The sequence below is a fragment of the Mesitornis unicolor genome, unplaced genomic scaffold (assembly GCF_000695765.1).
Source record: "Mesitornis unicolor isolate BGI_N332 unplaced genomic scaffold, ASM69576v1 scaffold27626, whole genome shotgun sequence".
NCBI lineage: Eukaryota > Metazoa > Chordata > Aves > Mesitornithiformes > Mesitornithidae > Mesitornis > Mesitornis unicolor.
Genome location: NW_010189427.1, coordinates 33,292 through 47,283, shown reverse-complemented (window position 1 = coordinate 47,283; position 13,992 = coordinate 33,292).

Sequence of the window (13,992 nt, the reverse complement as noted above, 5' to 3'; positions counted from 1 at the left end):
GGCCGCCCAGACCTCCCTTCCCCTGTCCCCGGGGCGGGAGGCTGCCTGCTGAGGGGGAGCGCTGGGAGCCGGCCGACATGGGGGACCCCGTCCTGGGGTTGGTGGTGCGAGGGATCCCCAGCGCTAGGGAAGGGCCCTATGAGAGTGCAAACCCTCTGAAACCATCTCCTGGGCTTCTGCACGCACCTTGGGACCACCTCGGCTTCCAGTGAGGACAAGGAGGCAGGTTGAGCCAGCCGTTCTCTGCAAAAACACTCCATAGGTTTGGGCGGTCCAACCCCAGCCACCCGCCATCGTCGTCCATCTAGACTGTCACCCTTGGCTCTGTGGGCAACAAATGTTGACGGGAGCCGTGCTGGCACTGTGGGTTGTGGTCCTCACTGGCTGCCATCGCTCATCAGTGGCATGCTGCTGGGAGAGGAACCACCACAAAGTGCTGCAGGCAGAGAATGAGTGGCTAGGAGGTACCACAGCCCTTTCAGCGCTGGAAATGGCGATTTAGCTGGGACCTGCCAACTAACCAAGAGTCTCCATGATGCAAAAGACTTTTTAAAAGCCATAAAAGTAACTGGAAATGAAGGTATGAGGTTGTTATTGACCTATTGCCTGACAGTGTTGAGATGTTCCCTACCCTACATTTTTAGTACTTTTCTAGCCCGAAGTGTCACCTTTTAAAAACAATTGTTTCCGGGTCATTTAAGAGCTCCTAAAGTGATCTTCCATGCCACAAAAAGTATGGTGTTTCAACAACAAGCGAGCAGGTTACAGTTTTTTCCACCGTTCAGGAATTCTCGTTAGCAAAGCATTTGCATGTGGCAGCTCAGTAAAAATGAAGTATTTTCCATATGTCTGGTGGCTATTGTCCTCAAATTGTATACTGCTGCTCTCCCACTGGCTAACAAAGGATGGATTTTGCAGTATTACCTTTCAGCAAGGGATTTAAGTCAGCTGGAGAGGGAGGAGGAGGGTGGCAGTTTCTCCCTGAAATACAGGAAATGTGAATTACCCAAAGGAACTACATCTTGTACATGATGCTGCCTCAGCTCACAGTGTAAGTGTACCACAACACAGGGACTATTGGAAGATGTGTCTTGGCTCAGGCTCTGTGGAGCCTCTGCACAGGCCCTGGTGGCTTTTTTAAGTTAAGGTGGCAGCAGAAACGTGGCAGAGTTTTGCAAACATGAGCTGCAGGTCGTCAGAACGAGATGCCAGTCATCGGGCATGATGTGATTTACAGATATCCTTCTTTGTCAGGAGAAAACCTGAGAGAATTAGCAAGCCGCACACTCAAACCATTTACACAGCATCTCAGTCATGAATGATGAATTTTACACTTTCTAGCAAAGCCATCATTTTTTTGTAGAGTTATCAGCATTTCTGTGTTGGTTGCATTCCTCTTTTATCCCTTTCTCTTAAATAAGAGCTGAGATTTTAAAGGAAAATAGCAAATGTGTGCACTGGTCTGTTTAGAGACCTGCTTCAACTGGCTTGCAAATAGAAAGTGCTTTATCTGATTGTTCAGCACTGCCAAGCTTCCTTCTAGTGCCAGAGCTGCTTTGAGATGCCCCTGTTGCTGTTCACGAGGATCCATTGTAACAACATTGATTTTCTCCTCTGAAAGACTCCTGTCTTTTCAGTTTCCCACCTATAAGATCAGTAAGTAAAAGTGAGTAAATGCGGAGGTAAAATTCATGCCAATTGTAAAATTAACGCGAATTTCAAAATGGTTTGATTCATTCACATGTCTTTGACTTTGAGAGCTGATTTATTTTACACTGGATTTATATCCTCACCATGTTTCCAGGACATTATTCAGTGGTCTTAGTTTTGATGCATAATGCTAAAACTCTGTATTTACTTTGCTTCCTAAACTTCTGGAGGTCAGTGTTGTTTCTCTTCCAACCATCATACCTTAGGCCAATAGATTTCATTGCTTTTGGTCTGCATATCTATCATTTGAGCATCCCAGGTCCTGTAGAAAAAAAATAAAGGTAAAACAAAAATACAGATAGGGAAATATTTGTTTTCCGTTTCAACTATATTAAATCTATTAATATAGATTAACTTTTAAATGTCTGTTTTAAAGGTCTAGGATCACTACTAATTCAACAAGAACTGGATGGCTACATTTCTGGGCAACTTCTCTGAACTGCCACTCTGACTTCCTTAATGAGCCCATTTTTCTCCAAAAAACGTATTCAAGGAATGAGTTTCACTAAAAAAACGACAAACACTCCAGAAGCTTTTCTATACCACTGATATTCCAGGAAGCAAATTTCATTCTTTAACTTGACAACATAACAATTTACATTTTGAATGTTAATTGTGGGGCTCTGATTTTTTGTTTTGCACCCTTGCACTGAAGGCTAGAACTGGAAACCCTGCAGGGACCATCTGAGCTTAGCTAGATTTTTTGGTTTTTAACATGTAGATAGCATCAGAAGCAACATAATTGAATGCTGCTTCTTGAACAATCAACCCTTTGTTACAGAACTACCAAGAGAGAAGAAGGTGGCCCATTTTCTGTGTTTTCAATTAACCTTTCAAGGGGAGGATTGGTGAGGCTTTGAAATGCCAGTCAAGATTGTTACCTCTGTTTGTCAACTGCAATCATGAAGTCAACTGTGATTAAAAAAAAAAAGTTTGATGAAGCATTTCAATGTAAATGTTTTAGTAAAAGCAAAATAGCTGATACAAGTATTGGGTTTCTAAGTAAAGGGCTTATTCCAGAATGTCTTGATATCTAATTAACAGATTCTTTCATTTAAGCTGGTTTGGTTCTCAAATCCTGAGGTATCAACATTTTTGAGATTACTGATGGAGCTCTCTAGAAGTACTTTCTTAGCAACAATCTGGCCAGCTGGAAGTGCTAATTAAAGTAGACTCACAGGCCCAAGGAGCAGAGTTGACTGGAATTTCCTGAACTAGTTTTCTGGTTTTGAAGTACAGCTTCCATTCCCTGCTCCCAAATCCTAGAATTTTCAAATGTCAAAGTTATTCAGACTTTTTCTTTGGGAAAATAAAACAAGTAAACATATAGAAGGAAAGGTGAGTGACATTTTTCACTAGTCATCAGCAGATTTCTGTCAACAACAAAAGATTACTGTTTTTAAACAACCTAAGAGTGATCTAAGAAAGATAAGAGAACTTCTTCTAAGAGGGCAAGAAAGGAGTTGTACTTTCCATGCAACCCAGGTCATACGTGAGGAACATGGATTTGTGACGGATGTCCAGGACAAATATTCTCACCCTTGACATCCTACTGTGCTTATCTGAGGAACAGATATTTTTAGTTAGCATTAAATCAAGAAATGTTTGGAATATTTCCTAAGGGGTTTTTGGAATCAGCAAAGTGTAGGCTTTGAGCTACAAATGCATTTAAGTAAATAATTAATAACATATATTACTCTTTGGCAGCTTATAACTGTACAGAAAAGCTGATTTATACTAATCCAAACCAGAAACACTTGATTTGTACTTTGGTAATGACGCATGCTATAGCCATGCCTAATGATCAATAAAGGCAAATGACTCCATATACAAACTGGTATTTTGCAAAGTAAAGATGGTTTTCATGATTGAGATACTTGGATCTTCTAATGTTGCTGCAACAGCGAGAGAATAGATGAGATGCCCGTATTTTCAGAACGGTGATTATTCTGCAGATGTGTAGAGGATCTGTGTTTGTATGTGGGGTTACTGAACATGAGGTTTGTTCAGTTTTGCAGCTTGGGTGCCCCAAAATTAACAAACATAAAATCAATACCAATTGAAACTACAGTCCAAGTAATGACAGTGCATGGGATTTGATCTTCAGATACATGAGTTGCTGCCCTAATGCTGGAAAATGCAAAATTTAGCTGTTTATTTTCTGTAATCTCTTTCTCACGAATATTTTATTTACATGAGTTTACTTGAATTGCATGGACAAAGGCCTAACTGTAGACACATAAACATCCTACCTGCCAAAAAAGCTGTCTTACAACATATGCACTGCCATACAGAGAATTAACTCCATGCTGTGAACAGTTTAATACTGACTTTAAGAATTTCTTTTGTATTTTTTCTTTTCAGTTTTGAAACCTAGTATCATGACACTAAGTAAACTGTTTAGTGATAGAGACTGTGTTAGAAAAGAAATCACACAGTACGTAAGCCATGTATTTTGTGTGCATTAGCCCTTCACCAGCTGTTTTATCTGCTCTGGAAATCTAAAAATCGCTCCCAGCCCTGAAACATAAACGTGTCTTAGATACTGTGCTGAGAAAAAATTGCTTACTTCCTCCAGAGCTGATTTGTACTGTCCCTGCACGCCATACACGTATGCTTAACTTCAGGGCAGAGAGCACATCCACTCAAATTAAGGAGAGAGTTCGTTGTGAAAGTGTGAAGTCTATGTACAAATCTTCTCAGAATGGGAGTTGTTTTTGTACCTTGGAGTCAGCGACCTCAAATCTGTAACACACCTGCAAAAGTATGGCCGTATTGTGCTTCACAGGCTGCTTCTCAGCTGTCTTTCCAGAGAGCCTGCAAGCACAGCTGGTGGCCATGCCTTCTCACACGTGCAAATCACAGGTCACCCAAATACTCCAGAGAGTCTGATGACACGTTATGTGAAGAAGGAGCTCATTCTGCCCCTGAGCATGTCCAGACAGATTGTCCCCTGAGGCATGCTCATAAAGATTTCATCGGGGTCACCAGTATACATATACATATATACATACGGTCTCCATAGACCTTTAAATAGTACTATGGTACAAGCACATAGTAGTGATCACAATACTTGAGAATATAAACGTTTCCACTGAGGACAGGTATGTTTTCTGCTCATTAAGGATGGTGCTTGCAGAAGCGTTTATGTAAATCACAGCAGGTAATGTTTATACAGCACCCAAGCCCAGTGCAAAACAGCTGGAGGAAAATATCACCTTCAGTAACTGTCAGTGCTGTATTTGTTTGTAGAAAATTAATGACAGGCTGAACAATTCCACTGTGATTTCATCACAGCATCATCCATTTTTAGGGAGTTTACCTCATAACTTCTGCCATCAGCTTGCTTGCAGGCTTTATTAACAGACAGCTGCCTTGCTCTGCTGCGGTTGGTACAACACTCTGAAACATGCCTGAGATCTTCTCCTGGTCTTGCTGGGAGAGAATCATAAAACCAGTTTTCTATTCAAAAAAGCTGCATTTCTGCAGACACTGCAATACTCAATTTCATGGGAACAAAGTTGGTACAGGTTAGGGTTGATAACTTTGTTCTAGATTTTGGCCAACACTGGTATGCAGTGATCAAGGCTTTTAGCCGTTTTGAGCTAGCCAGGTGCAGAAGATGGGGGGAGCAATAACCAGGGAGGCTGACCCACAGAATTACTTTATACCATAAACATCACGCTCACTATAAACTGGCGAATTTGCTGGGGACGGCACTCTGTCCTTGATGGGTGTCATTTTAGGAGGGTCTCACCTGTCATTCAGCTTCCGAGGCCTACTCCTCCGCAACTTGTGACCATCACAGCTTGCGACCACTATATTGGCTAAGTGTAACTCAGTGTACTTTATATTAATACTCTCATTAATACTAGTTTTTATTATTTTATTAAATCTGATTTTATTTCAACCCATGGGTCTCCTTTTACTGATTCCCTTCCCTGGGTGAGGAGGAGTCATCAAGTGATAGAACAACTGCCTCAATGACAACAGAGCTAAAGTGCACATTATATTATGCTAAATTATTAGGAGGTGACTTGAGCTTGCTGTGTGCATATATACGCAGAGATAAGGCATCCAGTAGCTGGCAGGCAAAAACCTAACCAGGTACCATAGCTGGAAGCTGAAGCTGGGACAAGTTCAGGCTGAAAACAAGACATCTTTCTTGTTTGGGTTTTTTAACTTTTATTTTTAATACAGCATAATTAGCTATTTGAATAATTTACTAAGTAAAGCAGTAGACTCTCCATAATTTTAAATCTATAATTCTAAGGTACAGATTTATTTAAAATATAATCTTTACCATGCTTACATTGACAAATTTTGTGGTCTGTATTATACAGAACATGACAAGAGATGACCTGAGTGATTTGAGAGACCACAGAAATGAATTCCAATTAATTCCATAAAGCTACAATCTCATTAGTGCTCTGATCACCTGGCTGTACAATATACATGCACTACCAATGCCCGACACATCTCCTCCTTGTCCTGAAGCAGCAGCAGAATAAAGGATCTCATGAATCTCGCTGGCTGGGCAGCACCTGGCCAACAGTTGGGCAATCAAAATGTTGTGTGGGGGGGAATCAGTTTAATGCAAGTAGGCTGCAAGGTTTAGGGGTAGAAAACCCTCATCCAGAGAAAGAGAAAAGGCCAGTGAGCTGACCACAGGATCTGCTGCGAAAGGGAGCAGCTGGTTTGGGAGAGGTACCAGAGCACACATCTTTAGTCATAGGGGGCTGAAGTGCAGGACAGGAGAACGGGGAGCCTGGTAGGGCACTGACCTGAGTCTTGGAGAGCACAAAAGTGGGAGGAGAAGGCAGAGAAATTTAGCCAGATGCTTTTCTGCTCTTTGTACTGGTTTGCACAGCTGTTCTGTTACTATGGGAAAAAGACATTTAACATCTATCCATTCACAGAAGGAGAGCAAAATGTTAACAGAGAAACATTATACCACATAATGGTCTGAAATCTCCAAGTGATTGAGCGATATGGTATTGGTATTTTCAAATTGGCAGTTTATCTTTGCAAGTAGACCAGTGCCAAAGGACTTCCATGAACACAAAGAACAAAATGACCCTATTATTTATATTTATAGAACAATGTTAGCCCTGAAACCAAACCAAACCAAACCAAACAAATCTCACTAGCACAAAACACAGCCAAGTTCAACTCAAAGCAGGACAGAGAGGTGCAGGCACCAGTGGTTTAGAATATACAAAACACTGCTCCTCATTAGAAATAATTATTGGATGCTTTCGTAGCATTAGTGTTACAGATAGACACAAAACCAGCATGCAAAGCTGGTGGTACTTGGTTAAGTCCTGAGTCGGTGCATGGAAAAGTGGCTACAATGATGCAAGGCACTTAGTGCATGCTTCGGTTCTAGGTTCCTGAAAACAACTATTGCGAGAGAAATAGGAGCCTGGAGAAACAGGAAGTAAAGAGAAGAGAGCAATTTTTCTATTATGGCTGCATATGTTCATGGGGAACAGAGTGTGTTGTCTGTTGCCAGTCTAGCAAAACCTGCTGGGAGCTTTAAATAAATCAAAAGAGCCAAATTTTGTTACATTTCTTAGTTTGCTTTGAAAATTGCAGGCTTTAGACTGCATGAGAACAGTGCGGGGTATCAGACTATAGAGCGGTCAGGGGATGGATGAAGGGCTGCATTTGGGAGGGACTGGGATTTCCTCAGAACAAAAGCTTATCCCATTTATGACATGTCTTGAGAAAGCTTATCCTGTCAAGTCATTTATCACCCTACTAACTAGCTACTGAGCATGAATAATGCTGCTTTGCTAGATCAGTGAGGGAAAAGAGAATTTCAGAAGAAAGGAAGGTTTTAGTTTGGGGATTTAAGGAGATTGGGAGAAGAGCCGGTAGGAGTTACGCTATCTAAGCTCTTTGAACCATGAGAAAAACATACCAAGAAGGATTTTACTAAATGTTCATAGCGCAACTAAAATACATCCTTTTTCCTGAGGGCAACCTCATTACCCAGGTATTTACATTACATGAACTGGCACAGCCTTGTGGTTTGCAATATTAGATTTGGAATATGTAGAGGATGCTCTGAGATGGATGTGGTTCTAATCACTAATATTGAGGTGAATTAAATCCATCATATATTTCTGAATGTCTGGCTTAATGCTAACAGACAATTCTGACATGAGATTTGTTATAGCACAGATGTCCCCATAAGCCAGCAATTAAAAAGCTTTGCTTCCTATGAACTTTGAGGTTTGCTCACCCTAATGTTCAGGAAAGTTCAGCCTCCATTGGAAGTATTTGCTGCAATGTGGGTATTTGTAAGGTCAATCTACTCCATGTAGCTTTTTTTCTACTAAGAGAGTATCCTCAGTTAGCATGTTTTCTTGGCATTTACAATAATTTGACATCATTTGGTACTCTTCCACTTTGTCACATTCAGCCGGAATTGACCAATAGGTTAAAAGACTATGAAGAAAGAGGAGGACAGGTTGTGTGATAGCTTAACCTTCATCTGCTCAGCACATCAGTAAACTGTTTTTATATATTTATATACAAAAACATACTTATACACACATATACATATCTATATAATTAGAAGAATCTCTCCTAGACCCAGACAATACTTTTTTTTTAAATAGTCACTAAATATATAAAATATATGATCCCACAAAAGCAGTGGGGTTCTCGGTCGTGGTTTAGGGCTGGGCTGGCCATTAAATCCTGGACAGACACTCTCTGTTAACCCCTCTCCCCTCTCCAGAAGGGAAGAGAAAGAGAATAAGGATTGGAAAATAAACCTAACAGATTTAATTAATAATACTAATACTACAGGATAATAATGTAAATAGGGAAAATAATGGAATATATACAGATATGTACAAGTATATGTAAAACCCTCCCCCACCCACCCCCAATGACGATTATGTCACCAGAAGCTCTGTGGAGCAGGGCACTGGAGAAGTCCCAGACCGGACTCAGCAGCAGGTGGGAGCAGGATGCAGGAACACACGGATCAGGATCAGAGGCAGATGAACTAGCAGGGCTCTGCTCGGACTTTGGTCATCGCGGGAGCAGAGCAGGAGGGAAAGGAGGAGGGAAGGGAACCGAGAAGGGTCAAGATCCTTGTGATCCCTCAGCTTTATACTGAGTATGATGTATGTGGGATGGAATACCTAGTTAGTCAGTTTTGGGTCTACTCCTCCCTGTAGGTGCAGGTAGGGCACCCATGGTGAGACAGTGGCCTTGTCATGTTTACAAACGATGCAAGCATTTATCACTTGTAGAAGGGAACACTGTCTGGAAAAAACATGCCATTAGTTTCAGCAAGTACAGCCACTTAGAAGAGACTGATCTGAAAAGTAAAATCACTAAATAGAAAATTAGTTCTATTTAGCCCAAGCCATGACATTCTCCAAGTATGCCAATCAAATAATTTCTTCCTTGCCTTCCTCGCAAGGATTCAATCAGCAGCTCAGGAAACACAGCTGTATCAGTGTGTGCAAATGAAGGTCACGCATCAAACTGCTGCACTTTCTTTTTAAGTGATGTTATGATTACTGTTGCAGTGAAGTATTAATCAGGGAGGACCTATTTTCGTGATCCATTGTTCAAGGAGGCAGTGGAAGTTAGCAAGGATGTATTCAAACCAGGTGTTACTTTGTTGGAATCTGAGATTATTTCTTCTATACAAGCGTCCCTCTTATGCTAGAAGCCTACGTTCTTGGGCTGTTTGAGTTTGCTAGTGAATGATTTCTTGATGTAATTTACAAGTAAGAGAAATAGGAGTAAAAGGATCGCTTAAGTACATCAGTGCTGAAATGCAGGATTTGATAAAATATCTTCATAAATAGCAATGAACGACACTAGGATATTTTAAGGGGTATTTCAAGGTATTTATCTAATCAGAAGATGAGTTACAGGTGACATCCTGCAGCCTGCAAAAGTATTCCCATCTGTAAAGCAACTGCATGTAAGGCAACCAGCAGGAAAAAAAACACAGAAAAGGAAAAAAAATGCTTTTACTGCTACTTTTACTACAAAGACAAGTATTCAATCTTGTCTTCTTATAAGAGCACAGAACAGAAGCTGTGAGGATGTGTAACAACGGTCTCTCTAGGAGAGGGGAATGGAGGGGTGGTAGGCCCAGAGTCTACCTCATCTGAGTGCGAGTGACACAGTTCAAGTTCACTCTCCAAATCTGGGGAAGTGAAGAAAAGGCAGGACTTGAAGAATTACATTCCCTACATCCTTGCTCTGTATGTATCCCTGCTTTGAAAAACAAACTGTTACTTCACAGTATTTCATTAATGTCTCTCCATTAGCACTACACAGAGAAGCAGCCCTTAACCTGTGTGTGTGGTAGTGAGTCCCCTCTCACATAAGTTATACTAAAAAAAGCCATCATCACATCACAACCAGTCAACGATACTGGACTAAAGCAGATGCACTGGGCTGTGCTTGCTGAAAGGCAGTACAGAAAATAAAAAATGTGCCAACCCAAACCACCACCAACCCCAACCACTCCAAATCCACATTAAAATGCATATGAAGATTAGCTGTTTCTTCAGATCTCCCTACTGGATTTCAATTTATTTTACTAATCATCTCAAGCCAGATAATGCTTTTGAAAACAAAATAATCTTTCTAAAACTCTATCTAGCTATGCAAAGACTTGTGACTGGGTAAACCCAATAAAACTGCATTGAATAGAAAGAAATTCTATGTTAACATTGTAATACTTAAGAACTGAGAGCAGACTTGAAAATGAAGCATTTTCCCTGTTTAAGTGTTGTCTGGGCATGTGCAGGCATCTCCTTTTTAAAAAATGTTAATTTAACACACAGAGCAAGCAGTCCCGGAGAATGAAGTCGCCGTTTCTTTAGGACATAGTCAGTCGGCAACCCCAGCAACTTCCTTGCAACAGCCCAGCTGAAGTGCTTTCATCCTGACTCAAGCAAGCTGCCTCGAATAGTTTGGGTTCCCTGCTTATCTACCCTATAGCTGCTGCAACAATAAATCACATTCAAGAGGGACTCATCCAAGACCTGATGACCTGGTGCAGAATTCCCAGTCATTAGAAAATAATAAGATTTAAATCAGCTTGGTCTCAGTAACTAAAACAAGACACCTGGAGCTGTGCTTCACTAATTTTCCCATATTGGGCCTTTCCACTCTGTTTCCTAAAATCACACAAGTGGAATTAGCACACAGGTTCTCATGTGGAATGAACCAGCAAGATTTCTAACCCACTTTAGGGGTCAGAACCTGTTTTAGATGGATAAAAATGCATCAATAGTCAGGAGTGTCCCTTGCTCAATTTCTGTCATTTAACCTCAACCTCTGGTAGCACCAGGCTACAGCTGCTAATAGCATAATAATTATTTGGTTGTTAAGATCACATAAAAACCTTTAATAGCCAGAGTTATGGATACCATGCTATTACCAGGGCTCCCACTTCTAGCTCTGAATTTGTCATTGCAAGAGAGAAGGAAGAAAATTCCCTCAGAATTTCAGGAAGAGCATTTTGAGGAGCTTTGCTTTGAAGGCCTCTCATTACTTAGTCAGACCTAATCCTGCTTAGTTTAGCTCTGAGAAAACTCACAAACTGATGAAGAGATAGACAACATGTCTGATTATTTCTCACTTGTTAAATGGGGTGTGTACAAGAACAAATGGGGGCCTTTACCCCAAGGAGGTGCAATTATTTCTCTGATCACCTCTTGTCAGGCTTTCTCATGACTCTGCATTTTTGTGAGCTCTCATGATCCCACTGCAAAGTGAGTAGAGTCCATATTTCCTCTGTATAACCTGCCTGAAGTGCATATTTTTCTCATCTCAAGAGTTCCCCATATCTTTCTTGGAGAGTGATACATGGACGGGAGGGGGAACTTCAACAGCAGTTGTTACATCTCGGCGCATTTTGAGAATACCGAGTGCGCCTGGGAAATTTCTCTCACACTTAAGCAACTGCTAAGTTCTCTGTGGAGACATTTCCCAGGTTTTTGTTTTGAAGAGAGCACTGCTGCACTAAGCTGTTACCCTGAAGCCGTGCCTGGTACAGAGCAACAGGACAAAAGGGGCCCAAATCAACTCTCAACAGCGTTGTCTTCACCCCTGCTGTATATTAGTGCATGTTCTTGAATTACCAGCTCGTGCAGCAGTTAAAACTGACTTGATCTCACTCCCTATTCTCTGACAAGTGCAATATTCTGAATTCTGTTCCCTTTCTCCTCCACATGTGGTACATACAAATTACACTTAAAACAATTCTCCTGTAGGGTAGGCAGTCCAACCTCATTCCACGCTCCCTCTCATTTCTAATCTGATGGCTTTCAGAAAGTTAATTGTGCCTGCTGGGAAACACCTCTGCTGCTCCAGCACTGTTAAGCCAACTTGTGCTTCAGAAGAAAAGCCACACCTGGAAATTGTCACACTGGGTAACTGCATATTCGTCTGCCAAATGGTTACAAGCAGCTGAATTATGAGTTTTAGTATATACCTGTGTATAGTCATGGATAAGTTGGAGACAACATTTCTGAGAAAAAAAAATGTTATTTGAATGAGTATGGTAATGAAGTACAGTGCACACAACTGTAGGACACTGGCTTTATATTAGGAATACACAAGAAACAAATTAAGCAGCTTTCGTTATAAAGTTTAAGGACTCTGACTGGGTGAAGAAGATAATTGGTAGCTACCAAGATTTTGGTGCGATCATATATTCTAGAGGCTTAAAGCTGCCTGAGAAACTGCACCAGGGAATATCACCAAGAAAAACTCGGTATGAAAGTTTGCAAGATCTTATTCCACACTTAAACTCTCTACTGTGCAAAAAACATAAGAGAAGGCTAAATTCAGATGGCAGCATGCTGATACTTTTTTGCTGTGCTGGCTAAAGCTCTCAAAGTAACAAAAGGTGTTTCTTCTCTATAGCAGCCTGAAAAAATACAGATGAAGAAACCCGGAAGATAAACCTAAACACAGACAAAGGAAGACTGGCATGACTAAGCGCTACTGCGATCACCACCTCACCTGAAGCTTGGAGAAAATGATGCTGGTGAAATCTAAGTCTTTTTAAAGAAAAAAAACAACAAACCACACAAATCACAACCAAAACACCCCACAAAAAACCCAACTCTGCACAGTAAGTGGAAATCAGAAAAATCCCTAAACTGGGTTTAAATACACCACTAAAAACACTTGTACAAAAACTGGGCTTTAATCCAAAGCACAGGCTGGCTCTGCTTAGCTATCACAAGCCAGAGCAGCTTGCTTTGATCTCACTTTGCTAAAATGGTTTCAAGTGAGTTTTTTAAGCCTTCAAAATCATGTATCACAATACATGTTGGTCTATCCTTGATACAACAATATAGGGAGCTGGTACCACAAAAAAACAATAGCATGTTAAAAAAGCGGCTTACAGTTACTGAGAAGCTGTGATGCAAGTATTTTTTGTTTGAAGTGTGCATTTTAAATACTAGCTAATGCTTCATAAATGTCTTTGTATTGCTTTATACATAGATCAGGAACCCAGCCAGTGCTTGCTAACAGATTTGGCTTGCTTTCCAGTTCTCTCCAGCCTTCAAAAAGCAAAAAAGCAAACTAAAAATCCCCAAGGCAGTACTTTCTGAGCCCACCGCATGCGCTTAGTAATAATCAAACTGAAAGATATTAAGTCCTCAAAACAAACTATTCAGAAAAAAAAAATCTATCGTGCCGAGAGCTGAAGTATGTTTCTGTGACAAGAATGTGAAGCGGCAGCTTGCAATTTTTAGAACAGGGTTTATAATGAACCTGGATTTGGAGAAAGGGCAAACTACTTCAATTAATGACGTTATTATTTTCATCTGAACGTGGAATATGCACTGTTTTTTACAAATGTGGCATTTCAGAGCTTCAATGACTGGTAACGTAGATGTGATACTGTTCCCTTGAAATAGTACCAATGTTTCCAAATGAGAAAATGAAACACCCAGTGTAGCGACAACATCGCAGGGTGCGATATGGGCTGTACCGAGCAGACTTTGGCACTTACCCCCACCTAAACAATCAAAACTGCTCACAGTCCAGAACCATGTTTTATTTGTTATTCACCAATTCCTTCAGCATGAGGTAAAAGGACATACATTTAAAGGCCGTAATTCATGCTGTTTCTAGTTACTGAAATAATCAACATACAGTTGTCAATGCTCCCTATAATTACCCTTCACGACACCTCTCTAAAACAGATGCTGCAGGTAATAGGTAAAGGGAGTGGAGCATCTCCCTTATGACGAGCAGCTGAGGGAGCTG